The 27,475-nt window shown below is 40.7% G+C and overlaps 1 protein-coding gene across 1 annotated transcript in view; it reads left to right on the plus strand.

Moving 5' to 3' along the window:
- Positions 1–224: 224 nt before the first annotated feature.
- The window catches only part of LOC145342226 (BCL-6 corepressor-like protein 1), a 248,698-nt gene continuing 221,447 nt past the window's right edge, over positions 225–27,475 (plus strand). Inside the window, exons 1-2 of the mRNA XM_080187598.1 lie at positions 225–349; positions 1,090–1,162. The gene's annotated coding sequence lies outside the window, so the exon portion shown is untranslated. The remainder of the gene's footprint in view (positions 350–1,089; positions 1,163–27,475) is intronic.

The raw sequence follows: 27,475 nt of genomic DNA on the forward strand, positions 1-27,475 counted from the left end.
GCAAACATATTTTAAGCACTTTGAAACAGTATGAAGTGAAATTACTGCAATTCTTGAAAGGTATGGCTGGCCTCTTGTACCTTAAGCCAATCTGGTAAAGTAATGAAACATTTTCCTTTAGCTTGTTTGGAATTTTCATTCCACCTCTGCTGGCTTGGTCCAGCAACATCTTCACTGCAGCTGTGGAGAAATTAATGTTTGTTTTCCTCCTTGCAGATCTCCCATCCATTTTTGTATGGAAGAAATTTTCATTCTTTGCTCCCCAAAAAAGCTTGATGACTGACTGCTCCTTTAAGCTGCTGTAGGACTTTAAATCCTGTCGTGATCAGCCAGTTCCTACCTCCAGTAGGTAAGTGGTGTTGCTTATGCTTTTGTTCACTTTGAAATATTTGTATTACACCGAGAACATAGAACATTACAGCGCAGTACAGGCCCTTTGGCCCTCGATGTTGCACCGACCAGTGGAACCAATCTAATGACCCTCTAACCTAAACTATTCCAATGTTATCCATATGCCTATCCACTGACCATTTGAACGCCCTTAAAGTTGGTGAGTCCACAACTGCTGCAGGCAGGGCATTCCACGCCCTTACTACCCTCTGAGTAAAGAACCTACCTCTGACATCCGTCCTATAATTACCACCCCTTAATTTAAAGCTATGTCCCCTTGTGTTAGCCATCACCATCCGAGGAAAAAGGTTCTCACTATCCACCCTATCTACCCCTCTGATCATCTTGTATGCCTCAATTAGGTCACCTCTCAACTCTTCTTTCTAACGAAAACAACCTCAAGTCCCTCAGCCTTTCCTCATAAGACCTTCCCACTATACCAGGCAACATCCTAGTAAATCTCTTCTGCACTCTTTCCAATGCCTCTACATCCTTCTTAAGTGTGACTTTGCAACTTTGTAATTTATTCTTAAGTGTGACTTTGCAACTTAGAGCTGAGAGTAGATGCTTAAAAGAAGCACCATTCATTATTTTTGTTTATTGTCTAATGAAGTTATATTGTACTTTCTGGAGAGAGCATGGACACTTATACTGTTGAGGTTGTGGACCTCTAATTTAATTGGTCCTACCTCTTTTCAGATCAGCTGGAACATAAGTGTGGTTGTTTCCAACATCGACCCATAGACCAAGCTCAAATGGGGCCAGGCTGCAGGTAAGTGACACTCCATCATCACACATTAATTTATCAACCTTAGCCAGTACAAAGTACAAAGAACAAAGAAAAGTACAGCACAGGAACAGGCCCTTTGACCCTCTAAGCCTATGCCGATCATGATGCTTGCCGAATCTAAAACATTATGCACTTACAGAGTCCGTATCCTTCCATTCCTGTCTTATTCATGTATCTGTCTAGTTGCCCCTTAAATTATGTTATCATACCTGTTCCCACCACCGCCCCAGGCAGTGCGTTGCAGACATTCACCACTCTGTGTAAAAAACTTGCCTTACACATCTCCTCTAAGCTTTTCCCCATGCACCTTAACCTATGTCCCTTAGTACTTGAGTTTTCTACCATAGGAAACAGCATCTGATTATCCACTTTTTTCATGCCACTCGTAATCTTGTAAACTGCTATCAGGTCACCCCACAACCTCAGTCCTTCTAGTGAGAACAAACTGAGTTTATCCAACTGTTCCTCATAGCTCATACCCTCCAGACCAAGCAGCATCCTAGTAATCCTCTTCTGTACCCTTTCCAAAGCATCCACATCCTTCTGGTAGTGTGGTGACCAGAATTGTACACAATATTCTAAATGAGGCCTAACTAAGGTTCTATACAGATGCAGCATGACCTGCCAATTTTTATACTCAATGCCCTGACTGATGAAAGCAAGCATACCATATGCTCTCTTGACTACCTTATCCACCTGCATTGCCACTTCCAGTGATCAGTTGACATGTACGCCCAGATCTCTCTGCCTGTCAATACTCCTAAGAGTTCTACCATTTACTGTGAGTAAGTATGAGTCTTCCTTTATTGGAAATAATTTTCTTTTCATGTTCTATTAACTGGTAGAATTCCAATTATCAATCATGCTTCCACAAGACATGTGGATGCAATTTTGCCTTGCAGCATTATGTCTTATTACCACAACGCAAGAGCATTTGCACAATATTGTCTAAAAGTAGCCAATACATCGGAATCAGAAAGTGATGATGCAAAGTGTTGGAACAGGAGTTTAATGCCTCTCGCTGCCTTCCACTTGCATTCTGTTTTCCCACTTAGGAATAGACAGATGCCATAGAATTGGACAGCACCGTTTGTGCTTACCTTGAGCAGTTGCCCTGTTTATAGAACTGACATATGAAGAATAGAAGGTATAGTAGAAAAATTTCTAAGCTTTATTTTCAAAACAGAGTTGCTTCAACATTTATTGGATTCTTCTAAAGCACTCTTTTCCATGTTTTTAATATATGATTATTGAATGTATTTAGCATAGTAAATTAATCTGTTTAAAAAATAGACATTCCTCCTGAAGTAAACTGAATCTGCCTGATAGTTCAGTTGGTAATTATTTTAATAGACAATCCTCAGATATAAAACAATATTGAAAAGTTTTGAAGGCTTTAGTTTTAAATTTAGTGGCATGCATGTTAATGAGGAGAGGGCAACTTTATCCTTGCTCGATGGGAAACAGATGAGATCAGATGGCAACCAAATTTCCTCTCCACTCAACGTATTATTGGAAAGGGTGTGTAACCATTGTGCTACCCTATCCTGTGGGTTTCCCAGGTGCTGAATTAAGTTAAAATGACTCCCCTTAGAGACTACACTTGGACTATAATTTCCAATATATCTTGACTGGTTTACATCAAACACCTGTCTGTCATGCATTTTTGCAATGTATAGTCAGTCATGTATATAATGAAGAAAATTTTGCAAGTATTTACAGTATGTTATTCATATCAAATTATATGAAAAAGTGGATCACTCCACACTAAATGTTGCAATGAAGCAATGCTGCATCTATTAAAGCTTTTTTGAAATATGTGGCAAATACTGTGGAAGGTATTCTTTCAAATTTTAATTGAAACTATTGTCACTCCTTTCACTTAGTGATCAGTGAGTGACTATTTCTTAGCCTGTTTGTCTATTTTGGATTGTAGCCTAGATCAAAGCTGTGATAGGACACCCCTACAGCCCAGACTCTTTTAGTGTACCTTTGCAGGTGGATTATTTTGTAACCCAAACAGGAGTCATCATTATGGGTAGGCATGACTGTGGTGTTGAGGCCACAATGGTCCAATCTATCTCTTAAATCTTAAGTTCATATAATTACTTTCTTGTTGATTGTGTTTTGATGTCATTGGTTACTGTAGCTAGAAGATATACAATAGGGATAGTGCAGTAGCCAGTTTATTCAACAAGTGAGGAAGGCAAATATTTGACAAATGATGGGCAATTTGCATCAGGAGTAATTCCTCCAGCCTGAGAATTGAGGAAAGATTGGTTACATATTGGTGTTTCAGCTTTGAAAGGAAATAACTGAGAGATAATATTAAAATCTGGCTCCATAAAAATACCAAAGAAAACAAAATCGTATAAAACCATTAGAAAAAACAAAAGCCCACTATTTCCTCAGCAGCCTGTTGTGCATGAACTTTAAATCAAACTAACACAGTGCTGATAACCTTGAACTGTGCTGTCTTATTCTCTACCTTTCACTTTCAGAACAGTATCTGTATGGAGACTCACGGGGGTAACCTAATTCTTTCAATGGGCAGAGCTCTAAAAGTAACTTCAAAACTATTTCCAATAAAAAAAATGATTATTGCAAAGCCCACTTCTTAGCTAAAGTTCCATTTGGTACTGAAATAATAGCAGAAAATGTCAGAAATGCGCTGCAGAACAAGCCAAAATCTGAGCGAGAAAAGACAAGCAAGCATTTCAGCTGAGAATCCACATCGATCACTTCATGAGATCTGACAAAGATTCTGAACAAAAATTGTAGTCCACCTTTTTTCAGGTGCTGAATGTCTGCATTTATCTGTTTAACAGCATTATCTGTTTAAATTTCTCTTTTGTGTTAGTTTTATGCTAATCAAAGTGCTTTGATTTATGACACCAAGTTTTAACATCAAAAACTCCAATACAGTTAGCAAACTTGCTTTGTTGTGCCTAACAAAAAATGACATAAATGCACAGAAGCTCTGTCAGCACCTGAAAAATGTTAATTTTTCTTTTCATCTGCTGACCAGGTGTATTTATATAGCACCTTTCACAAGCTCAGGACATGTTATATTTTTGAATTGAACAAACAGTTCCACAAACAGTAACGAGATAATGACCAGCATAATAATTGGTCATAGAATGATGGTGGTTACAGGATAAGTGTTAGCTTGGGCAAACTCATTAACATAGGGTCCATCATCAGTGTGGGCTGGAAATGAATCTATGTCCCAAGGCAAAAAGTCAGTAAGCCCAACTATCTACCTTTTGTTTCCTTACTTTTCAGTTTCCAGCATTCATATTCCTTTTTAAAACTTAATTTTCCTGTTTAACATTTAAGACTGATGTCTTAAACTATTATACCTATCAGTAAGGTAGGCAAGTTAGAACTCAGTACATATTATATGTGCCTGTGACAGAGTTAAAACTGTATCTTCCCTCCAGCACCCTACCCAACATTCTTTCCTTTTGGAGTTCTCTCCATCATTACTTGAGATTCAAGAAGGACAGCAGTTTTCTTCAGTGTCTGTCTTTGTGAGAGGCTTTACTGATTTGATCTTAAGAAGTCTGCCTCCTGAGGCAGCCTCATGGCAGTCACATGACAACATACATTTCAAAACCCTAATATCCTTCCTTTCATTACTAACAAAACGCACATTCGCATGCGTGATCCTGTGTGAACTGAGTTAGCCAAGGTACTCTGTATACACCCACAACTGTTTGTTTTACTAGGCAGTTACTGTACATGCATTGCACAGTTTTCAAATTGTACAGGTCCCTTAATGTGTGCATTGATATTGGCTATAAGTCTGGATGATGTTCCTTTTCAGGAGAGTGTTGTTCCTGTGGCATTGTTGCTTAAGTGACTTGTTCCACTGCAGTTGCTAAGGCCACTGGGATTGAAAGTGACTCTGCACTCAGTACAGCTGGTGAGGTACCTTCTCCGTGTCAGGCCGTTCACTAATTGAGCGCATATGCCTGCGGTTGTGCCTGTATATTTTGTTTCCTTCTCTCTGGATTATTTTTCTGCCCTTTTTCTGTTTGCACATTCAGGGTTCCCAGCTCAAGCTTTATATTTGCTGAGGTGAGTGACCATTGCATCCCATCTATGATTTGGAACTTCAGATCTTCTTTCTTGCCATTGCATTGGGCTGTCAAGACTAATTTGTCCTCTTTGTGCGAGTAATTGTGCCATTATATATTTTCACTTTTACTTTTGATGGTTTCATTTTTAGATCTCTATGTTACCCATTTCACACAATTTTGTGAATGTCATTCTGTTGCATGACAAACCCGTGTCTTAATTGACTCTCCTGTTCACTTGATACTTTTTCTCTGTGGTCATCAAGACAATAGTCACAAACCATTTGTCTGCTACATATTTGACCAATCTATCGTGTATAATTCTTCATCAGACTCACCTATTAATATCAGTGGCTATCTGCATAGACTAATTTTGCTGCTTTCTAGCCAAACACTTGTGGGTGAAATGATTCTGTTTCTTGCAGTTAAAACTTTCCCCAAGCTGGACAATCCATTTTACCCTGTGCATGCTCCTCTGCCGTATTTGCATGCTTTCCTTTGTCTGATATTGTGCTTTCTTTCAGCTTGGACTGTCTCTCTCTCTCTCTCTCAGCAAAAAAAACCTCTTAGTCTGCTCTGCCATATGTATGTTGTAACTGATATTTCACAACTTCTGTATTTTGACACACATCAATTGCTTTCTTTAGTGTCAACAGACTTGTTCTCACTGAGGAGTTTCTCATGCCCTAAGACTGATATATATTTAAGCAGGTATCTTTCAGCTGCCTGAATTCACATAATTTTGCCTGCTGTGTTACTACCATCATGTACTGTTCAACAGTCTTATTTTCACCTTGCACAGCAGTATTGAATACATATCATTCATATGTAACATTGAGGTTTGAAATGTGCGTTCAAGGCATTCAAAATCTCTGACATCTGTTTTTGCAGTATGACAGTTAGATTCAGGATGGTATATACTTCGTCTTCAGAAGTATTAAAATTATAGATTCTGTTATCATTTCAGGTTTATTAATTAAATCTGTTGCAATCTCATTGTTTTGCCATGTGTCACTTTTCATTTTGACTGAAGATGGGACTGGAAATTTTACTGTAGTCATTTTTACTCAATCAGTAAGTTATTCTCAGTCTTTGTTTGCATTCCTTTTGTCTTTTCATGCTGTTTTTCCTTAGTTCTTTTCAAAGCTGCAGACAGCTACTGCAACTTTTCTGAATGCCTTTCTTAATTGTGTCTTCTCTCTGCAGCCAGTATTTCACTTGCAGCTGTTTGATTTTTGTCCTTTTGTCAGCAGCTTTCTTTTTGGAAATTTGAAAATTTCTGCATTTCTGGGTTCTCAGTATCTCCTCTGAATAATTTTCAGGGTCCAAAGTTTTCCTGACAACATGTATCGTATATAAGGACAGTATTCTTTATCAATGTCTCTCTGTGCGAGACTTTATTGAATTGATCTTATGATGTCTCCCTCCAGAGGCAACCTCATGGCATAGTCACATAACTATGGAAACCTAAATATGTCAATCTGACTGATTACATTTCAAAATCCAAACACACATAGACTGAACAAAGGTTTTAAAACAAAGATCCTTTATTTGACTGACACCAAATATTTACTAAACTTAGAGGAATGAACTATTTACAGTAGACATTCATGACCAACACTCCAGATCTACCAGGATTTTGTCAACCTTAATTCCTGGGGTGGCACAATGGCGCAGTAGTTAGCATTGCTTTCTCACAGCACCATGAACCCGATTTCCATTCCTGGATTGGGTCACCATCTGTGGAGTCCCCTCGTTCTCCCCATGTCTGCATGGGTTTCCAATTCTCTGGTTTCCATGGAGAGTCTGCAGAAGGATCTAGATAGGCTGGGCGAATGGGCCAGGAACTGGCAAATGGAATTTAATGTTGGCAAGTGTGAGGTGGTCCACTTTGGTAGGAAGAATGGTAGGAAGGACTATTACTTACGTGGCGAAAAACTGCAGCAGGCGACGGTGCAGAGGGATCTCGGGGTCCTTGTGCATGAGTCGCAAAAACCCAGCTTGCAGGTGCAGCAGGTGGTCAGGAAGGCGAATGGGATGCTGGCCTTCATAGCGAGGGGCATTGAAGATAAAAGTAGGGAGGTCTTGCTGCGGCTGTATAGGGCATTGGTGAGGCCGCAGCTGGAGTACTGTGTGCAGTTTTGGGCGCCGCACCTGCGCAAAGATATTTTGGCCTTGGAGGGAGTGCAGAGGAGGTTTACTAGGCTGATACCGGAGTTGAGGGGGTTGAGCTATGAGGAGAGGCTGAATAAACTAGGCTTGTACTCGTTAGAGTTTAGAAGAATGAGGGGAGATCTCATTGAGACGTATAAGATGATGAATGGGATGGATAGGATAGAGGTGGAGAGACTCTTCCCGCTCAAAAAAGACAGTAGGACTAGGGGGCACAGCCTCAAGATAAAGGGGGTGCGGTTTAGAACGGAGTTGAGGAGGAACTTCTTCACTCAAAGGGTGGTGAATCTCTGGAATTCTCTGCCCGTTGAAGTGGTGGAGGCTGCCTCGCTAAATATTTTTAAGATGCGGGTTGATGGGTTTTTGATAAGAGAGGGGATTAAGGGTTATGGGGAGAGGGCGGGAAAGTGGAACTGAGCCACGACAGATCAGCCATGATCTTATTGAATGGCGGGGCAGGCTCGAAGGGCTAGATGGCCTACTCCTGCTCCTATTTCTTATGTTCTTATGTACCCGAATAGGTGTCAGAATATGGTAACTAGGGGATTTTCACAGTAAAGTTAGCCTACCTGTGACAAATAAATAAACTTTGATCTCTAATCGGCCAGGTAGCAGGGTTCAGTTGATGAAGCTGTTATTGTTAATTTCCTTTGATAACGTGACTCAGTTTACCTTGTCTCTCAGACATAAAGGGGATCTTCCTCTCCTTGTAGCCTCTTGAACTCAACGTACTGAGTAAGTGTTCCATCTAGGTCTTCAGCAGCTGCCACTTCTTGGTTCTCTAGCCACGGTTGGTGGCTTTGAACTGCCCTATTCTAGGCATTGGCTCTTACTTAACTCAAATTCCAGACTTCTGCTCCTTGCTGCTACTCTCTTCCTCACTTCAAAGCATCTAGTGCTATTGCTCCCTAAGCTGCCAAAGACATTGCTCCATGCATGGAGGGGCCCATAGGGCTGAGTAGGAGTGCCTGATACTCCCCCCCACTATTGCCATGTGCTGGTAAAGACTTAATTCCGTCCTGTTACATGGGTTCACTACATTGATATGAAGGTGATCAATCAGTAATCATCATTTTTTTTTGGATTTGATAAGTGGTTTTACCGCCTGGTATCCTTCCAGCTGCTAACCCTCTACTTATCTGGGCTGGGAACCAACACTGATATATGTTGGCTCACGGGCACTTGTGGCTGGGTTCGTTCATAGCCAACAAGTCCTAGAGTGGGACTTGAACCAAAGACTTTCCAGCTCAAAGTAGGGGAACTACTCACCGAGCCAGATCCCTTTACCCTACTTGCCTCCCCAAAATAATTTTATATTTTAAAAAATCCACTTTGCCAAACAATTAATGAAGTCCTTAATAGATTGCAATCTGAAATCTGCAATCTGTAAAATAAACCAATATGGTTCACTTTCTAGGTAGATCTATGAGACCAACTAGAATCTCCATGTTCCAGTTGTGTATATATATCTTCCATAAAAAAGGTAGCAATCATAATATTGTCTCTGACATACATATGCGACCATGTTTTGACTGTGTAGAAAGGAGTTGCGGTGTCACTTAGGTCCATTGCTTTAGTTGTGATAGTGAAAATGCCTAGCAGCATGAGGAATCCCTTTTGGTAACTGCTGCTTCTCACAGCAATTATTTCCAAAATTCTATTAATCACATGTAGAATTGGTAATTTGTTTTGGCACTGTGACAGAACAGGAGACTAATTTAAGAACATTTTAGAGAAGTTATTCAGTGATGCCACATTGTCCATTCCCTACACTTGAATGACAATAACTGGCAGAGAGGGAGAAAAAGCAAATAGAAAATAAAAGAATCACCACAGGCTGCTGCTGTAAAGCTAAGTGGTCGAGAATGCCATGTCTGGTATTTCTGCATGGGGAAGCAGATTAAAAAAAGGATAGATTAAAATTAATATCAGCGGTGCTACTGAATTTAGCCACCAAAATGTGTTTGGGAATTGCAATGTGCAATTCATCCATGCCTGTTGATTGCAGTGAAATTGATGTGTAGTCTGCTTACTTGTATAATCCCTGTATTCAACTAGCATTAATTGGCTGGACAGATCAACAGGGGACCAATATCGTGAGTGCTAGTACACTTAAAGCATAGTTTACAGCTTACAGCTAGTCTATACCTCATAAGGGGAGGTGAATTGCAACTGGAGTTGGTTTTGGGAATCATGGTTGAAGAGAATCTGACCTGGGAAAGAGGAAGCAATGGTATAACAGGGAATGACTATGTTCCGAAGTATACTGCAGAAAAATGTGAACGAGTGCATGGATGAGGGAAGTGCAGTTGATGTAGTTTATATGGATTTTAGCAAAACTTTTACAAGGACCCACATCAGAGATTAATTGAGAAGGTTGAAGTAAGAGGAATTCAACGAAACTTAGCAAGATGGATCTGGAACTAGTTTAGTAATAGGACACAAAGGGTGGTGGTAAAAGGCTGTTTGAATGACTGGAGGCCAGAATCCAGTGGTGTACTACAAGGTTGAATCCTGCATCCCTTATTGTTTGTTATATATGTAAATTATAAAGATGATAATGTGAGAGAACATTGTTATCTTGCAGATGATAATGTTTGCAGATTTGCAGATGTCAAGTTTGCAGATGTCAACAAGATTGGTAGGAAGGCTAACAGTGAGGAAGAAGGTTGTAGGTTACTGGTCAGATTGGCAGAACAGTGACAGATGGTATTTAACCCTGATAAGTGCGAGATGATACACTTTGGAAGAAGTAACAAGATAAAAGAGTATTTAATGAATGGCAGTACACTAGGAAGCTCAGAGAAATAGATGGATCTTGAGGTACTTATTCGCAGATCCCTGAAGGCATCAGAGCAGGTAAGTAGGGAAGTTATGAAGGCATATGGGGCACTTGCTTTTATTAGTTGTGGCATAGACTATAAGAGCAAGATGATTATGTTGTTTAGACTACAGCTGGAGTACTGTGTGCAGTTCTTGTCACCTCACTGTAGGAAGGATGTGATTATGCTAGAGGGGTTACAGAGGAGATTCACCAGGATATTGCCTGGGAAGAAGCATTTGAGCTACAAGGAGAGAATGCTAAAGTTTGGATTTTTTTCTTTAGAACAGAGTAGATTGAGAGGCAACATGATGGGGAACATGACTGATTGGGGGACATGATTGAGGTGTATAAGATTATGAGTGGTATGGGCAGGGTGAATAGGAAGTAGGTGTTCCCTTTGGTACAGGGGTTAATCATGAGGGTGCATAGTTTAGGGTGAGGGGCGGGATATTCAGAGGGAATTTGAGAAAATAAAAATCACGCAGAGGGTGATGAGAATCCAGATGCACTGCCGGGGGAGGTTGTGGAGGCCGGAAACATTAGAGCCTTTAAGAAGTACTTGGAAGAGCACCTGAAATATCATAATGCTCAAGGATATGGAACAAATGCAGGAAAATTGGAATAATGCAACGTTAGTAGAAGTTATTGTCAGTGCAGACTCGATGGGCAGAATGGTCTTTTCTGCGCTGTGAAATTTGCCCCCAGATCAGAAAATCCCGCCCTATGTCAATGGACCTTTCCATGGTCTGCACCCTGCACCCACTACAATTCATGTGGCAGGTGAGATGGGAAAATACTGGCCAGGGTCTCAGATAGAGTCTGTTAACAGAGAAGAAAATCCTCCAGACACCAGATCAAAGGGCAGCGGGTTGGTAGCTCTGGGTGTGAATTTCAGGAGTCAAACTTGGAGGACCTGGATTCAATGCTGCAAAAAGTTCAATGGCTTCACTTGAGAGGTCAAGGTAACTGAAATATTCAAATGCTATTTGCTGTCAGTTGGATCAGTACCCAGTCTTGCATCCTATATAGGATGCAAGACTGGGTGGAGAAGTGGCAGATGGACTTCAATGCGGATAAATGTGTAGTGGTCCATTTTGGCAGGACCAATGGGATGAAGGAGTACAATATCAAAGGTAGGAGTCTTAGCAGTGTTGAGGAGCAGAAGGATCTTGGGGTCCGGGTCCATAAGACTCTTAAATTGGCCTCGCAGGTGGAGGATGTGGTCAAGAAGGCGTATGGTGTACTGGCCTTCATTAATCGAGAGATTGTGTTTAGGAGTCAGGAGGTAATGTTGCAACTTTATAAGACCCTTGTCAGACCCCACTTGGAGTACTGTGCGCAGTTCTGGTCACCTCACTACAGGAAGGATGTGGAAGCTATTGAGAGGGTGCAGAGGAGATTTACAAGGATGTTGCCTGGATTGGGAGGCATGCCTTATGAAGATATGTTGAGGGAGCTAGGTCTCTTCTCCCTGGAGAGATGAAGGTTGAGAGGCGACCTGATAGAGGTTTATAATATGTTGAGAGGAATAGATAGGGTGGATTCTCAGAGGCTATTTCCCAGTGCTGAAATGGTCGCTACGAGACGACACAGGTTTAAGGTGCTGGGAAGCAAGTACAGAGGAGATGTCAGGGGTAAGTTTTTCACTCAGAGGGTGGTGAGTGAGTGGAAGCGGCTGCCGTCGGTGGTGGTAGAGGCGAACTCGCTGGGGTCTTTTAAAAGACTTCTGGATGAGTACATGGGATTTAATGGAATTGGGAGTTACAGATAGTTCTATGGCCTGGCAGGTATGGATATGATTGGCGCAACTTGTGGGCTGAAGGGCCTGTTTGTGCTGTAGTGTTCTATGTTCTATGTACCCGCAGCAACTGCTCAGTCAAAACACAAACACCAATAATCTCCAGGAATCACATACTTAGCGCATTTGCAAGCGTCACACCTCTCACGGATTGAATAGTTGTTTTGAATAGCTCACATCACCCAGGATACTTAATCAAACTCACTAAGACACTTCACTCTTTCTTGCGGGACAAGGAGACGCTTTGCCAGAGGCTTCAGAAGTGAACTGTTGTGGGGCAGGCACCCCTGCACATCCTGAAGCTTGGAGGAAACAGTGCTGACCACTATTGAGATTCCTATGGCTGAGGCCACAGGTGTAGACATTACTGAAAATAATAATATCCCCATACCTATTCCTCCTTCTCGTATACCACTTCCCCACGTCCCACACTCTTCTGAATTACAAGCTGCAAATGGTGTAAGCAAAAATCTCTTGCTATCCCACTGCTTTCCCACAACACCACCTTAACCTTCTGCCTTTTCCTTTCAGATACTCAAGAGGTACAACCTGCCTAGGTAATGAAGGAACACAGAGAGTGATGATGAAAATATAAACACCTTGGTTTGATTTCACAATCACTCATACCAGCTCAGATATGGATATTCCATATTTCTTAAGGGGTAGAATCAGAATCTGCATGTGGTGCAATACTGGCATGAGACAGCTGCAGCCAGGGCAGGGGTAATGATAGCACAGTCGCTAGCTCAGAGGATGAGGTGCACACATTCCACTGCAGCAGAATTGATGGAGCAGTCTAAAGAAGAATGTGAATGAGCACGCGCAACAAAATACTTGGCGCAAAGTAAAGTTTGTTTGAAACCTGCTGTCAATGCCAAGGAGAGTGAACGAGTCCAGCACCAACTTGGCACAGAGCTTTGCGCATAGCTGGGAACCCATCCACCCCAGCATGGAAACAGTGGCAAATTCTGTTCACACTTTGGACACAACCATGATGCAGCATCTGATAGCTGAGGTACAGCCACCATTACATAATCATATATAACCTTATATCTGTGCGGTATTTCACAGGCTTAAATTGCTGCTATGATGGATTAAAATATGCAATGAGGCTTGCAGGGTTTCACAGCATTCCACAACAGATTACTGGGATTGCTGAGAGACCACTCTGGGAGAGTTGCAATGGCTCCATGGAGTATGACTCCTCTTGGAAGGCATGGTTTGTTATTACATCTTTGGCACTCACCACCAGTGCCCTTGTTGTCAGTTAGCCAACCCAGGCTGCTGCCACCTATTCTGAAATGGTGCGTTTCGGAGGTCGGGCCTTCTAGGCGCAAACTGCTTGAATTTGTCCTCCAAGGCCATCTGCAGTCTCTTCCCCTGGAAATCAGTAGCCATCCGTCAGCTATGCCTTGGCTATTGGGGTAATATTATGTAGGAGTACGAGGGCAGGAAATGTCACGTGGAAGATAGCTATTAACATAATGCATAAGGTTGATTAGTTGACTTCTGCATGCACTATGCATGGTTGGATTTCTCTAAATTTGGTTTGAAGTATTTATTTTGCAGAAGCTTGCATTGTAGCTAAGTGAATGCTGTGATGGTGACTATCAGAGGGAAGATTAAGATGTGCGAGTGTTGCTGAACGAGGATTAGATTTATGGTTATGGGTATCATGCTTGCATGAGTTCTACACTGGGAAAAAGGGCTATCTAGGTTGCTTCATCCCTTTCACTTCTCCCTCCTCCTCATTATGCTCCTCAGCTGCATGAGGTCCTTATCCTGCCCCAGGCTTGCAGTATGGGGTGGCAGGCTTCAGTGAGGATATTCTTATTGATGCAGATATCTCACACCAGTTCCTTGCTGGGCTTAGGTCGGAGAATTTCTCCCTCTACACCCTGAGCAGATACAGCCTCCTGCTGACAGCACTATCATAGAAATCATAGAAACCCTACAGTGCAGAAGGAGGACATTCAGCCAATCGAGTCTGCACCAACAACAATACCACCCAGGCTCTATCCCCATAGCCCCACATATTTAGAGGCCAGTCCCTCTAAGCATCACGGGACACTAAGGGGCAATTTAGCATGGCCAATGCACAAAACCTGCACATCTTTGGACTGTGGGAGGAAACTGAAGCACCCAGAGGAAACCACATAGACGTGGGAAGAACATGTAAACTCCAGACAGGCAGTTACCCAAGCTGGGAATCGAACCCAAGTCCCTGGACCTATAAGGCAGCAGTGCTAACTACTGTGCTACCGTGCCGCCCCTCTGTGCCACCAGGCCGCCACTACTTCGCTCCTTCCCCAACCTCTTCCAGTAGCTTGTCTTGCTCCACCTGGCCTCTGTTAATTCTGCATTCTAAGGAAGTGGCTACTAATGCAGACACATCTAGAAGCAACTGTCCTGTGCAGAAGCCTTGAAATCAGAGCAAGTCCTTTGGCATCACCACAGCTCTCAAATAGACTTCTGCAACTTGAAACAGTTATTGAAGGCCTACAAGATTTGTATAATTGTAACACCAACCAAGGAGGCCTTAAGGTGCAGAAGTAGCACCCCTATCACTGGACCAGAAGCTGTGGGTTCAAATCCTATGCTAGGATTTGTTGGCCAAGGAAGGAGCATTCAATGTGGTTCAACAGGCTGATAAACGGCTCAGAAATCCTTCACCCACTATTCCCCAAAGAATAAAAATAGCATGGATGTGAAGATATGCGAGAGAGAGGGAGAGTGCAACAAGCTAGAGAAATCAACTAGCAACTAACCAGAAGATCCCTTTGAAAAGCATTGGTGGAGATTACTTCTTGTTGCTGAAGATGTATTGGGCCATGCGAGATTAAGATGGACTTCAAAATAGTCATGAGATCAAACTAGTTTTGTAGACTCATTGATGTCATCGTTTGCCTCCTTTGCAAGGATGGTCACTGTGCCTTGTGCTTATATCTGCATTAATATGGTGGCTAGTTCAATTGGCAGCATAAGTGTATGAACACACCACAACTATTATTTTGGAGGTCTAAGTGCATGAGTAACATCCAAAAAATGGCACATACCAGCCCAATATATGTTGGGAGTGGAAAAGGATTTGAATAAATCCTCTTCAGTGGCTTGGTGCTCAGCAGTGTCAAGGTTCATAGCAACCTGCAGCATCCTGCACAACCTTGCCAGCATGGGGACACAGTTGTTGTCACCAGCTGTACAGAAAGCAGCTCAGAAGGAGGACAAGGAGGAAAAGAAGAAGGAAGCAGAAGAGGAAAAAAGGAGGCATACAATCCTAGTTAGCTCCTTTCTGAATAGTCTGAACTATCTGTGAAGAATTCACTTGAGTGAGATACTTGTAACCTCAACCCCAATCATTAACACTTCCTAAGCCGCTACTGATCATCACAACATCAGCTTAGCCACAATGCAAAAGTAAAGGCCACCAGAAAATAAACAGTCAAAATTAATATTATAAATCAATCTTGGCACGCCATAACATTCAAGGCTATGGGCCAAGTACTGGCAAGTGGGATTAGGTGGGCAGGTCAGAGCCCTTCATGCATCAGTGCAGACTTGATGGACCTCTTCTGCATTGTATGATTCTGTGATTCTGTGAATCTATTTCATATTGTGTTGAAAAGCCAACTGTAATCAAATTTGTGCCATGCCTTTGTGTCAGTCTTCTGTGAGTCTTTGCGTGTCTTAGTGTTGCTAAGAAGGTCTACCCCATTGGCTGCAACATGGCTGGTAAAAAGCTGTTGTCTTTCAGTGGGGGAGACTGCAATTCGTCTTGGAAGACAACCTCAAGCAAGTCTGGATCTAGAAGCTGTGTACTGCACCATCTTAGCATGGCAGCCGCATGCCACTCTCTATCAAGCTACATCTGCATCATTCTTTTGTCTTTTCCCATCATTCTTTTGACTTCCAACATGTGTTCCAGCTGCAGTGTGCTTCCCCTTTAAGAGATCTACGTTAGATTTAACTGGTGCTGGTCAATCACAGTATTGGTCCCCTGCTCAGGTGTTGTGTTAATCAATGGAGCAGTTACTGTTGGCTGGATGCTGCAGTCATGTAAAGCAGCAGGCAGTACAAAGTTCACATGCTGCCTTCATTGCAGTCACTGTGCACACTCATCACACATTGAGATTCCCACATCCCCAGCACTTTTAAAAATTCACCACCATTTCATGGTCCATGCTGAAATGCGGCATGGCAGGAGTAAAGCTGTTAATTGAGTTCCAAGTGCTGTAGGATTTTGAGGTGAATAAATGCCAATTTATCACTTCTGATTACTGTATTGTTTCTCTTGCTAGATATTGGGTTAAAACAGAATTGAGAGTTCAGCTGCAAGGTATGATTCCATAGTCAAGCATGCTGCCTTAATTTACTAATAGGTTCAAGCTTGTATACTAACCTGAAGCCATCACCTTTGAAACTGTACCACAGCAAGAGTCAATACCTTCAATAGAGGGAAGAAAATTGAATGGGGGTAGTAATAAGAATAACATAAACCACATGCAGAGGTCAAATGCACTCAATTATCTTGAATATTTACTACCTGAAAAGGAAATGAAATTACTTCTTTCACTGATAATCTTAGCAAAAGTTCAACAGAAATATGAAGTGGGAAATCTTGTTTCTATTCACACTGAACCTACACTCAAATTAGAGTGTGAAGGAGTCTTAGCCTTGGTGGTTTATTTATTCTGCCACCTACCAGAAAATAGAGGTTATCTTAATTTCTATCAGTGCGACTGACAAAGTGCAGCAATCGAGATAGAAATGATGGCCTGTGTTGCTGAAGAATAACATCTGCAATATATAATCAATTGTACCAACACTAATTCTATAATGTAGAAGAAGCCAAAATGTGAGATCATCATACTTGCAATAAGTGTGGTCCAATACTATTTATAAGTAATAAGCCAGTGACTGCAAAGGAACATCTGTGTTTGAAGTTTGAGTAAAATTAAGGAATATTAAGAGGAGCTATTACACTTTGGGATGTATACAGTAGGCCACCAAAAATGAGAAGATAGAGGATAAAATTTGCAGCCAAATTAAAGGAAGATAAATGTACTTTAGAGTAATGATAAAGGGGAACTTCAGTTATCCTAATGTAGACTAGTAACAGAGTGAAGTTGAAACAAAGGGAGGAATTGTTGAAATGTGCACAAGAAAACTTCCCTAATCAGTGTGCTTGCAGCCCGACTAGGAAGGAAAGAGTCCTGATTCTTATTTGGTGGAATGAGATGAGGCAAGTGAAGTATATTTCAGTCAGAGAACCTTTGGGAAACAGTGATCACAATATCATGAGGCTTAGAATAATTGTGGAAAAGGACAAGGGAAAATCCAATGTGAAAATGTTCAAAAGAAGGGGGCGTTGAAAAGGTTTCAAGCTCAACTAGTTTGAAATCAAAGGTTCACAGTTAAACAGTCAATAATTAACGGGAGGCCTTCAAAGAGGATATACTTTAGATTTGAATTAGATTTAATTCCACACTAGAGTTATCTGGATGATTAAAATATAAAGATTCAAAACTAACATAAAAATGAAGCTCATGATAAATCATAGGTTTATAATTCAGTAGGAAACCAAGCTGAATACAAAACGTACAGGGGAGAACTGTCAAAGAAATGAGGGCAAGAGATTAGCAGGTTACAAAAAAAGGAAGCCTGAAGTGTTTTATTAAACTATATATAGAAAAAGGGTAATCATAAGAAGGAGGGGTTGTGAGACAAAGGGCATGGTAGATGTACCAAAGGAGCACTTCTCTGCAATTTTCATGAAAAAAAGGATGCTACCAATATTAGTAAAACAGTAAAAAGGGATTTGGATAAATTGAATAAGATAAAAAGAGATAATGTGCCTAAAAAATTGAAAGCTCTCAAAAGTAGAAATGTAATTCAATCTGGGTGTGATGCACCTTTGGTTGCTGCGGGAAGAAAGAATTTGAATCTCGGGTCTCAATCTTCTAATATCACTTAAATATTGGAGTGATGCCAGAGGACGGGAGGATTGTAAGTGTTACATCCCTGTTCAAAAAGGAAGATAGGAATAAGCCTGATAACTGCACACTATTTAGCCCACAATGCTGGAGAAGAAACTTTTAGAGGCATTAATTTGGGACAAAATTAATTAGCACTTTAAAGTCAGCACAGATTTGTTAAAGACAAATATTGTGTGACTATCTTGATAGAGTCCTTTGATGAGCTAACAGGTGGATGATGATGTGTACATGGGCTTTCAAAAGGCATTTAATAAAAGCACCACACAATATACTGGTTAGTAAAATTGAAGCCCATGGGACGCTCCGGTTTCCTCCCACAATCCAAAAATGTGCAGATTAAGTAGATTGACTATGCTAAATTGCCCATTAGTGTCCTAAAATGTGTAGGTTAGTGGGATTAGCCATGGGAAATGCATAGGGTTACAGGATGGGGCAGGGGTAAGATGTTCTGTTGGAGAGTTGGTGCAGATTCAGTTGGTTGAATGGCCCCCTTCTGCACTGCACTGTAGGGATTCTGTTCTACAATAATAATAGATAATATTCTGTAATAATAATAGAATTAATAGGAAAGATGATCTGGTGGGCATCTATTCTACACTGGTTGTCTACATATTTCAAGGATTTGGTTATTCTCAACTCTGTGTTCTGGAAGGCATAACTTTCTCCGTGGCACAAGAAAGACTAGTAGCATTAAAAGATTTTGCGGCAATCTCGGTCTTTGCTGATCAATCCAAAGACACGGTATCTGTAGTAGGGATGATGGTTCATCCAGAGGTAGTTCTGGCAAACACAGGGCTGGCACATTGTAGCTAACAACAGATCTATGTGTTGTTCCCACACTAGTTCATCTTCAATTGTACTGTACAGGAGATAGGGCCGGTTTGTGCCAACACAGTTGTAGGAACACATTTCTCACTGATGGAGGAGCTGCGTGCCAAAACCTGCTCTCCTTATTAAAACACATCTGATTTGCAACTGCTGATTGTGTTCTACTATTTCAGACATCTGCTGCAGATGAAAGGTAGTTCTTAGTTTTCGCTTTAGTAATGAAGCTGGGAGATTTTATTGCGATATGTCGCCAAGAAACTGTTCAGGTGGTGATTTAATGAACCTTGGTCCTTTGAGGATTTCAGTACAGGCTTCAGGGACTGGACTTACCCAAAAGGTGGTAGAGTGCTGATTTTGTGTGTTTGAATACCACTTTTCTTAAAGTTTATTTATTTATTAGTCACAAGTGAGGCTTACATTAACACTGCAATGAAGAAACTGTGAAATTCCCCATTAGGTAGTCTTTAAACTCTTGAGGTGCGAATTGTGGTCACTTACAATTTGTTATGGTTTCAAAGCTTTCCGATAGTTTATTCTGCAGTTATGTCTTTATTATGATCACTCTGGCTACTTACAGTGTGCACCTGTGATAGCCATGAACCTGTGTCCTTCATATGGATCCAGAAAATCTGTGTGTAGATGTTGCCAAAGCATTTTAGGCAAATGGATGTAATGGGACAATGGCAATGTGTTCCTTACCCATTCATATGTCTGCTTTTTCCTCAATCTGGCATCAATTCCAGGTCATCAGGAGTAGCTCCTTGCAAGTACATTCATTCAAACTGTACCTGGGTGTCTTTCATGTAATCGTTCAATACTTTCTGTCACAAGTTTGGAGGAGTTATTATCCTCATCCCACAACAGGCAAGCACTCTGTACTGTCAACTTCCTGGAAATGTATGGCTTTATTTTGGGATGTGTATGCATTATCCTTTCTTTTAAAACCATTTGCAGTACCTTCTCCATCACAGGATCATTTCTGATCTGTCACTAGACCTGAGCTACAGTCACTAGGATGGAGGTCTGTCAGCAGTGCGAAGTGACAACCAAAAAGATAGTGCTGAAATCTCCACACTCCAAAGATAATACTTAGTGCCTCTTTCTCCAGCTGAGCGTAATTTGATTCAGCACTTAAGATTTGCAATGCAAAAGCTATTTGTCTTTCTACCCCTGAGCACAGTATGTATGACATCACCACTCCAACTCCAGATGGCGATGCATCACAGGCAAGTTGTAGGGGTAACCTTGGGTTGAAATGTACCAACATTTCTGACTTCTTCACTGCTTCTTTGATTGACTTGTTTGCTTTTGCACACTGCTGTCCGTTGCCGTGCTAATTTGGTGCACAAATTATGCAATGATTTGAGCAGTGCTGCTAAATTAGAAACAAATTTTTCATAGCCCACTAATCCTACAGATGATCTTAACTTATATTCGTTGCTTATGAAGCCTCCATGATCTTAGGTGCCTTGGGTAAATTCTTGCTGTTGATCACATGGTCTAAATATTATATTGATGTTTGAAAGAAATCCACTTATATTTCCTAGCACGAAGACCATGCATTTGAGGACTTTTTAATTTGGCTTCTAGATAGGTTTTCTTGTTCATTGGTACCGGTGATCAATTGGTCACCAAGTAACATCGTACCTCCTGTAGCCTGCTTAAGATCTGGTCCATGGGCTATTGAGATAAAGTGGGTGTTGAAGTTATCCCAAAAGGCCTTTATGTGTTATGATGGTGAGCAGGTGTTGAGACATTCATTTACCGGTAGGCCTGAGATAAATCAAATTTGCTGAACTTTTGTCCTTTTGCTAGACCAGCAAGCAAATCCACAATCGAGGGCAGCAGATATTGATCCACACACAAAATTGGATTGATTGTTGTTTTGAAATCTCCACAAATATGTATAATCTCATTCTGCTTTGTTATAGATACAATAGGGGTTACCCAGCCACTGGTAGTGATAGGTTCCAACACTCCTATATTCATAATTCTCATTAATTCAGATTCCACCTTTGGGCATATAGCACAAGGTACTGTTTGACTGGCTTTTTTGCTTGATCTTGAGTGACCCGTGAACTTCTTTCATGGAATCACATGTTGTCAAATACTTTACTGTATTTTTCTACAATGTTCTGTAGATCTGTTTGAGAATCAACTAACCTGCTCATAGCATTCCAATTTAACTTTATCTTCTCTAGCTGAGAACAGCTATAAAGAGCTGGAAAACTTCCTTGCACAATATGGAGTGGCAGCTCCACAGTTTGCCCACTTAACTTTACTTGGTGATGTATCCTCTTAGGGGCAGCATTTCTTCAGTGTAAGTCCTCAAGATGACATCTGCTGGCTTCAATGGTAGGTGATTCCATTTTTCCTTATGGGTGGTCTCGGGAATTAGGGAGACCGCAGCCCCCATATCAACCTCCATTTCTGTTCATTTAGTTTTTGAACTACTCAGTATCAATGTGACTCTCCTTGAATTGAAAGTACATTTAGCTTCAACTGCTCATCAGATTCGTGTGCTATGTCTTCATTATCCAGAGGTTTTTTTCTCTTCCATGCTGTAAATCTTTTCGGTGGAATTCATTTTAATTTTCTTTTTAGGAAAAATCTGACTTTACTTGATCATTCTTCCCTGGAGAAGCTAATATCCTCCAGCAAGCTTGTGCTATGAGACCAATTTTTTCACAGTTTTTGTGGTGGCTGCCACTGCACCAGCAGTCAACCTGTAAATAGCTTCTTCTTGCACAGCAATGACACCCTTGCTGCAGGGTAGAATACCTCTAGGGTGTGCCCATGTTATGGTTCCTCATGCCCACTTTGAGTTGAGAAGCTTCCTCAGCAGCAAGCTCTATTGAAATGGCTATTTCTAATGCTGTTTTAAGACTTAAATTTCATTCAGCTAACAATTTCCGCTGTATAGCCTCATTCCTCAGCCCACAAACCAAACAGTCCCATCCAGGGAGTCACCAAATTCACAATGTCCCTTAAAGCGCTTTAGTGTTGCCACAAACTGGACAGCTTCTCTCCTCTAGCTGACTTTGTTTATGGAACGGGAAACACTTTGCTATTATTAAGATTTGGATGAGTAATGGTCCTCCAGTATCTTAGCTATTTCTTGGTATGTTTTGTTGCTGGGTTTCTCAGGCTAAACCAGACTTTGGAGTAAATTTAAAGTTTTACTGTGAATGACGCTTAGAAAAGCAAGGACTACAATACCCTCTGGAATCTTATTAGCCAGTATATAATAATGAAATTGTTCTGTAAATGATTTCCAGTTCTCAGATTCTCCCTCAAATGAGTCAATGGCACCAAACATTTCTGCTATTTTTATTGGGTAATGGGAATCTGTGCAGTAACTTTTTCCAGGCACTTCCTTTGACAACAATGGTCTAGTTTTATTTTTCAGTGTGGGCTGATGTAACAGCGAGCTCTGCATTTCAGTGCAAGGAAGGTCTATTTTTCACTCTACTTCTGTACCTTACTTAAACTACACGTGTGACAAGCTCTGCATCCTAATCTCCTCAGATTGCCCCACTTTTACTTTTGGTTGGGACCTTTCTTTCTGAGCCACTAACTTACCAGTCCAGTGTCAGATAGGATCACTGACCTGCCACTGATTCTGCTCCAATTATTGGAAACATTGAAAGATGATCTATCTCCTCAACAATTAAGTGCAGCTCCAATTTTTCTTTATGCTGGAAGAGAATTTTTAATCTGCTCCTCATCCCCAGTTTTCTTTTTATTCTGTTGTATATGTCACATTTATGATAAAAGAAAGTGGAGTCGCAGTACACAGGTTGGTTGCAGTCAACAAAGCAGGTTTATTGAGAAGTTGTTCACTGTACAAAGGCTTCGGTTAAACTGACTAAAAGCCCGTGAAGCAGCTGATGACATCATAAACTAAACATGTGACTAGACTGTTAAAAGTGGCAGCACAACACAACATCTACCCAAATATATAACCAAGACCATTTCTCTTTTTGACATAAATTAATGACCTCGATATACAGGACCTAATTCCAAAGTCTGCAGGTGATATAAAACTCAATCATTGTGCAACGTTAAGATTAGTAACATTTCAGGATGACATAGCTAGATTAGTAAAATGGCAGGCAGAGCACATTAAATTTGATATAGAAAAGTTTTTTTTGTAGAAAGTACGAGGACAAGCACTGCGAATGAAATAGCATGATTTTAAAGGGGGTTCAGGAACAGAGAGATGTGAGGTGGCACAGTGGTTAGCACCACTGCCTCAGTGCCAGGGACCAGGGTTTGATTCGGGTCTTGGGCAACAGTGTGAAATTTGCATGTTCTCCCTGTGTCTGCATGGATTTCCTCTGAGTGCTCTGTTTTCTTTCCACAGTCCAAAGATGTGCCAGTTAGGTGGATTGGTCATGCTAAATTGCCCATTATTGACCAAAGGTGTGTAGATTATGTGGATTAGCCATGGTAAATGCACAGGAATACATGAATAGGACAAGTGGGTGGGCCTGGGAAAGATGCTGTTTCAAAGAGTCAGTGCAGACTCAATGGGCTGAATGGTCTCCTTCTGCAGTGTAGGGATTCTATTGTTCTATGGGATGTATGTACACAGGTCTTTAAAAATGACAGGCAAGTTGAAAACATTGTTAAAAGGCTTGTGGGGTTCTTGGTTTTACAAATAGAAACATAGAGAACAAAATCAAACTTATATGAAACACCAATTAAACCCCAACAGGAATTCTGTGACCATTTCAGGCCACTGCACTTTACGAAGGATATCAAGGCCTCCAAGAGTGTGCCGAGGAGATTTACCAGAATAGTACCAAAAAGCTTCAGTTCATGGAGTGTATAGAGAAACTGTGTTCATTCTCCTTAGAACAGAGGAAGTGAAGGTGAGATCTGACAGACTGTTAAAGTCATGATAGCTTTTGACAAATAAGGAGAATCGCTTCTCGGTGGATGAAGGACCAGTGAGCATCTGACACAGATTTAAGAAGTAAAAAGAGGTCATGATTGGGATACACCACCTAGAAGGAATGGTGAAAACAATTTCAATAATAACTTGAAAAAGAAAAACTGCCAGACTTTGCGGAAAAAGCAGGAGAACGGGACTAATTGGATGGCTCTTTCAAAGGCATAATGGATCGAATGGCCTTTCCTTCTGTGCTCATTGAATGAATTAGATAGAAGGATTTAATCCAATGCCTACTTCATGCTTAGCAAATCTCAGCTGGCACAGCAATGGGACACCACAAATGATCTTAGTGTACTTGAAGTAAGTAGGAGGCAGTGGGGGAAGTGAGTAAAAAAGGATGAAACCAAGTGAGTTTCACATTCCTCTTCACTGTTCAACAGTCCCTAGTGAAAGAGTATGCTTGTGAAAATGAACATGAGGTGCAGAGAGCAATTTGGCTTGTCTTCCCTGGTCAGTCAAATAGTCTATTAAAAGAAGTGGAATATATTTAATAATAGACAAAGAGATTAATTGAATTGCAGCTATATTGATAGGTACTGTATATACATCAACAAGGGAGTAGCTGCTGTTTTCTGATAGCCTTTGGCCCTTTTGTAAGAATAGCTTGGTAAACACCCTAAAAGGGGTATCATTGCTGTTTGGCAAATGAACCTACTCAGTTCTGGAAGAGCAGAGCAGCTTTTTCATTGTCATGACAATGCCAAGTGCAAGTGATGTAATATTGGTTACAGGAGTAAATTACATGCTTACGAGGATGTCTTTGTGTTGAATAACTTAAACCAAATTGTAAAGCTTTTGCTAACATTGTTACAGAAGTGATGTTGTTCCTTTAAGTTCAGTTTTATAAAAAAAATTGTAAGAGTAGGACAAGTGATTTGGTGTGACATGACATCCCGTGACAAATCCCGTGAATTTCTACACTTGCCATGTGTACCGTGATTTTCTGCCTGAGCATTGTAATTTTGCTTACAGTTCTTGGAGACCGTGAAAATAACAGTTTTTAAGTGAATCTCAGCATTTATAAATCACTTGCCCTCGACAAGCTGTCGGTTAAGGGGGACAGAGGTAGAGCAGTTGGGGTGTAATAGGATGAGGATGGGTACACAGTCTGAAATAACAATTGCTTTTCAGTTATTTAAGAGAGCATTATGATGTAGGAGTAAATAGTAAAAACTAAGTCTTGAGAATCTGCCTGGAAAATGCTCTTTAAAGAAATTTCTGTCGTTGTGGTAATGAGTGTAGTTACAGGTTGTTCCTCAAACTCAGGAATTGAATTTTCAGTATTTAATTCCAAATATGTAGTTTGTTAACCCATTACAATACTACAATGCTTACTGAAAGGTTACATCTGGCTTATTAGCTCATTTAAGAGTTGAAGTAATTATTTGATCTTGACCCACATGACTCAATTGTCTGCCCAACGCTTTGGGATCCTTACTGTTATTCATTTTATTATTTTTTTAATTTTCTGAAGTTGACTTAAAACGTTTTGTGAATACCTCAAGAAGGCGTAAGTATGCTGGAATAGTGTGGGGTACAGACATAGGCTTACAAACACACCTACTTGGTACAGATAGAATTAATGGATTTTATAGATGTGTCATAGGCTATTTTCCATTTTCCTCAGTAGTAGTAAGCAGTTCCAGCTTGATGGTCAGAAATATATGGGTGTAAATAATAGCTGTAAGAATAGCAGTTTGCCATTATCTGTTATTTGCTTCTGAAACACTGTAGAATGTTGGGTTTAAGTTTAGGAGCATTTAAGTAGAAATCTGCCTTTTTGAACTGGTAAAATATTTGAAGATAATATTAATAGTGAACCCACATCCTAGGTATTCAAAGTGTTTGATTTTTTTGTTGACTGCTAACAATTTTAAGTTTGTAAAGTTCCACTAATGTCCATGAAGGTCTTAACCCTCTTGCACTTTCTGGAACCAAACTTCCTATCTCAGCTTAATGGAGCTGCATTGCGTCCCATGGCTTCACCTCAAGGGAGACAGTTACTAACAATCACACATGTTATATTGTCAATTGCAGCCCATCACCAAGCCATACATATCACCACTGTATGTTAAAATGGGTGAATGTCCATTCACAACAGATTTCTTGTGATACAATGGTTTAGCACAAACACTGGTGATAACTCTTCCTATTCAGAAGCCCTCCCGCACTGGGGAAAATAGTTTCAATTAGCATCACCTGCTCTCAATTCACTGTGAAGTTAGTCCTGATTAAGTCTTAAAGGGACCTGCATTCCTAACACTGACAGATTCACTTTATTAGGAAAAGAAAAAATATTTTTAATACATAAAAGTGAAATTTTAAAAAATGGTTTCAGATTCTCTGCTGTTACGTAGTACATTCTCCTAAAACTTCAACAAATTTTCCATTGAGGCATTCCTCTTAGAGAAGAAACAATCCAATAGTGGAGGACTAGTATCTACCCACCTTCACCTAGAAGTTTCTTCCCTCTCTGACATCGGCTATGTCTATCCTAAGCCTTTTCTCATTTAAACTTTTTGGCGAGTGTCCAATATCCAACAAAGGTAGTGATTTCTGTAACATTCTATTGGTGTTGTTCTTTGCTGTTTTTAAACACAGCATTTCTTCCAAGATCTTAGACAACAGGACACCATATCAACAGCATTAACGAGAGCAGGAGTTCCAGTGTCTAATATGCTGTTCACTGTTCTATGTTTTTTTTTGCCTCCCATTCTGGAGGACAACTTTCCTTATTCTCTCCCACAAGAAATATCCCAAAACTCCCTGCACTGGAAAATCCATCGCCAAAGTTTTCATGCAATGCATCACTAAAAAATATTAAATTTCATGCTTTTGGGATCATCCAAAACTGGGAACTTCAGCATACTCTGCTTAAAAAAGTTTTATTCTTTCTCAAGCATCCTGCACTTCGGATCTTTTGTGACAAGGCTATTTTCCAACACATCAAAACTTGCATCTGGCTTTGTTCGAGTGCCTAACCAATTGAGCTGTCTGACAAGATTCCTCAGCTGTTCTCTCTCATCTTTGGTAGCAGCCGCATCTCTGTCTGGATCTGGCATGGCCAATTGTAATGGAGCTTGTGATTGTCCAATTAGGAGTGTTGATGCAAAATTACATCTGACTCACCTTGCTTAATCTCCGAACCCAAATATGTGAAAGCCCTAGAAGCTTCACTGCCAGTTATAAATTTCTTCCTAATTTGGTTAATAATATTCTCTTCAAAGTTATAATTTTCTCCCACAAAAAAAATCATCTACATGCACCATGAAGATGCCCACAAGTTTTTCCCTACATTGACAACAGCACATAGCTGGGACCACCTTTAGCCGTGAACACTAACTTCAACAGAACTGCCCTTAGTGGAAAAACCCCAAAGCTGAGAAGTGCCATTTAATCCCATACACACATTTATTCAATTTCCAGAGTTTCCCTTCTATTCCCAGTGCTTCCTTCAGCGGATGTAAAAATACTTCCCTCTTGAGCAGGTTATCTTGAAGGAAAGCAGCTTTTTGATATATGTAGATTTACACTTCCAAAATATATGTGGTCAAAATGGCTAAAGAAAATCTTCCAAATTATCTTTCCAATAGTCGGAGAGTATACTCGGATCTCTCTATCCCTCCCAAGCATTC

The sequence above is a fragment of the Carcharhinus amblyrhynchos genome, chromosome 4, assembly GCF_965287045.1.
Source record: "Carcharhinus amblyrhynchos chromosome 4, sCarAmb.v2.hapA, whole genome shotgun sequence".
NCBI classification, from domain to species: Eukaryota; Metazoa; Chordata; class Chondrichthyes; order Carcharhiniformes; family Carcharhinidae; genus Carcharhinus; species Carcharhinus amblyrhynchos.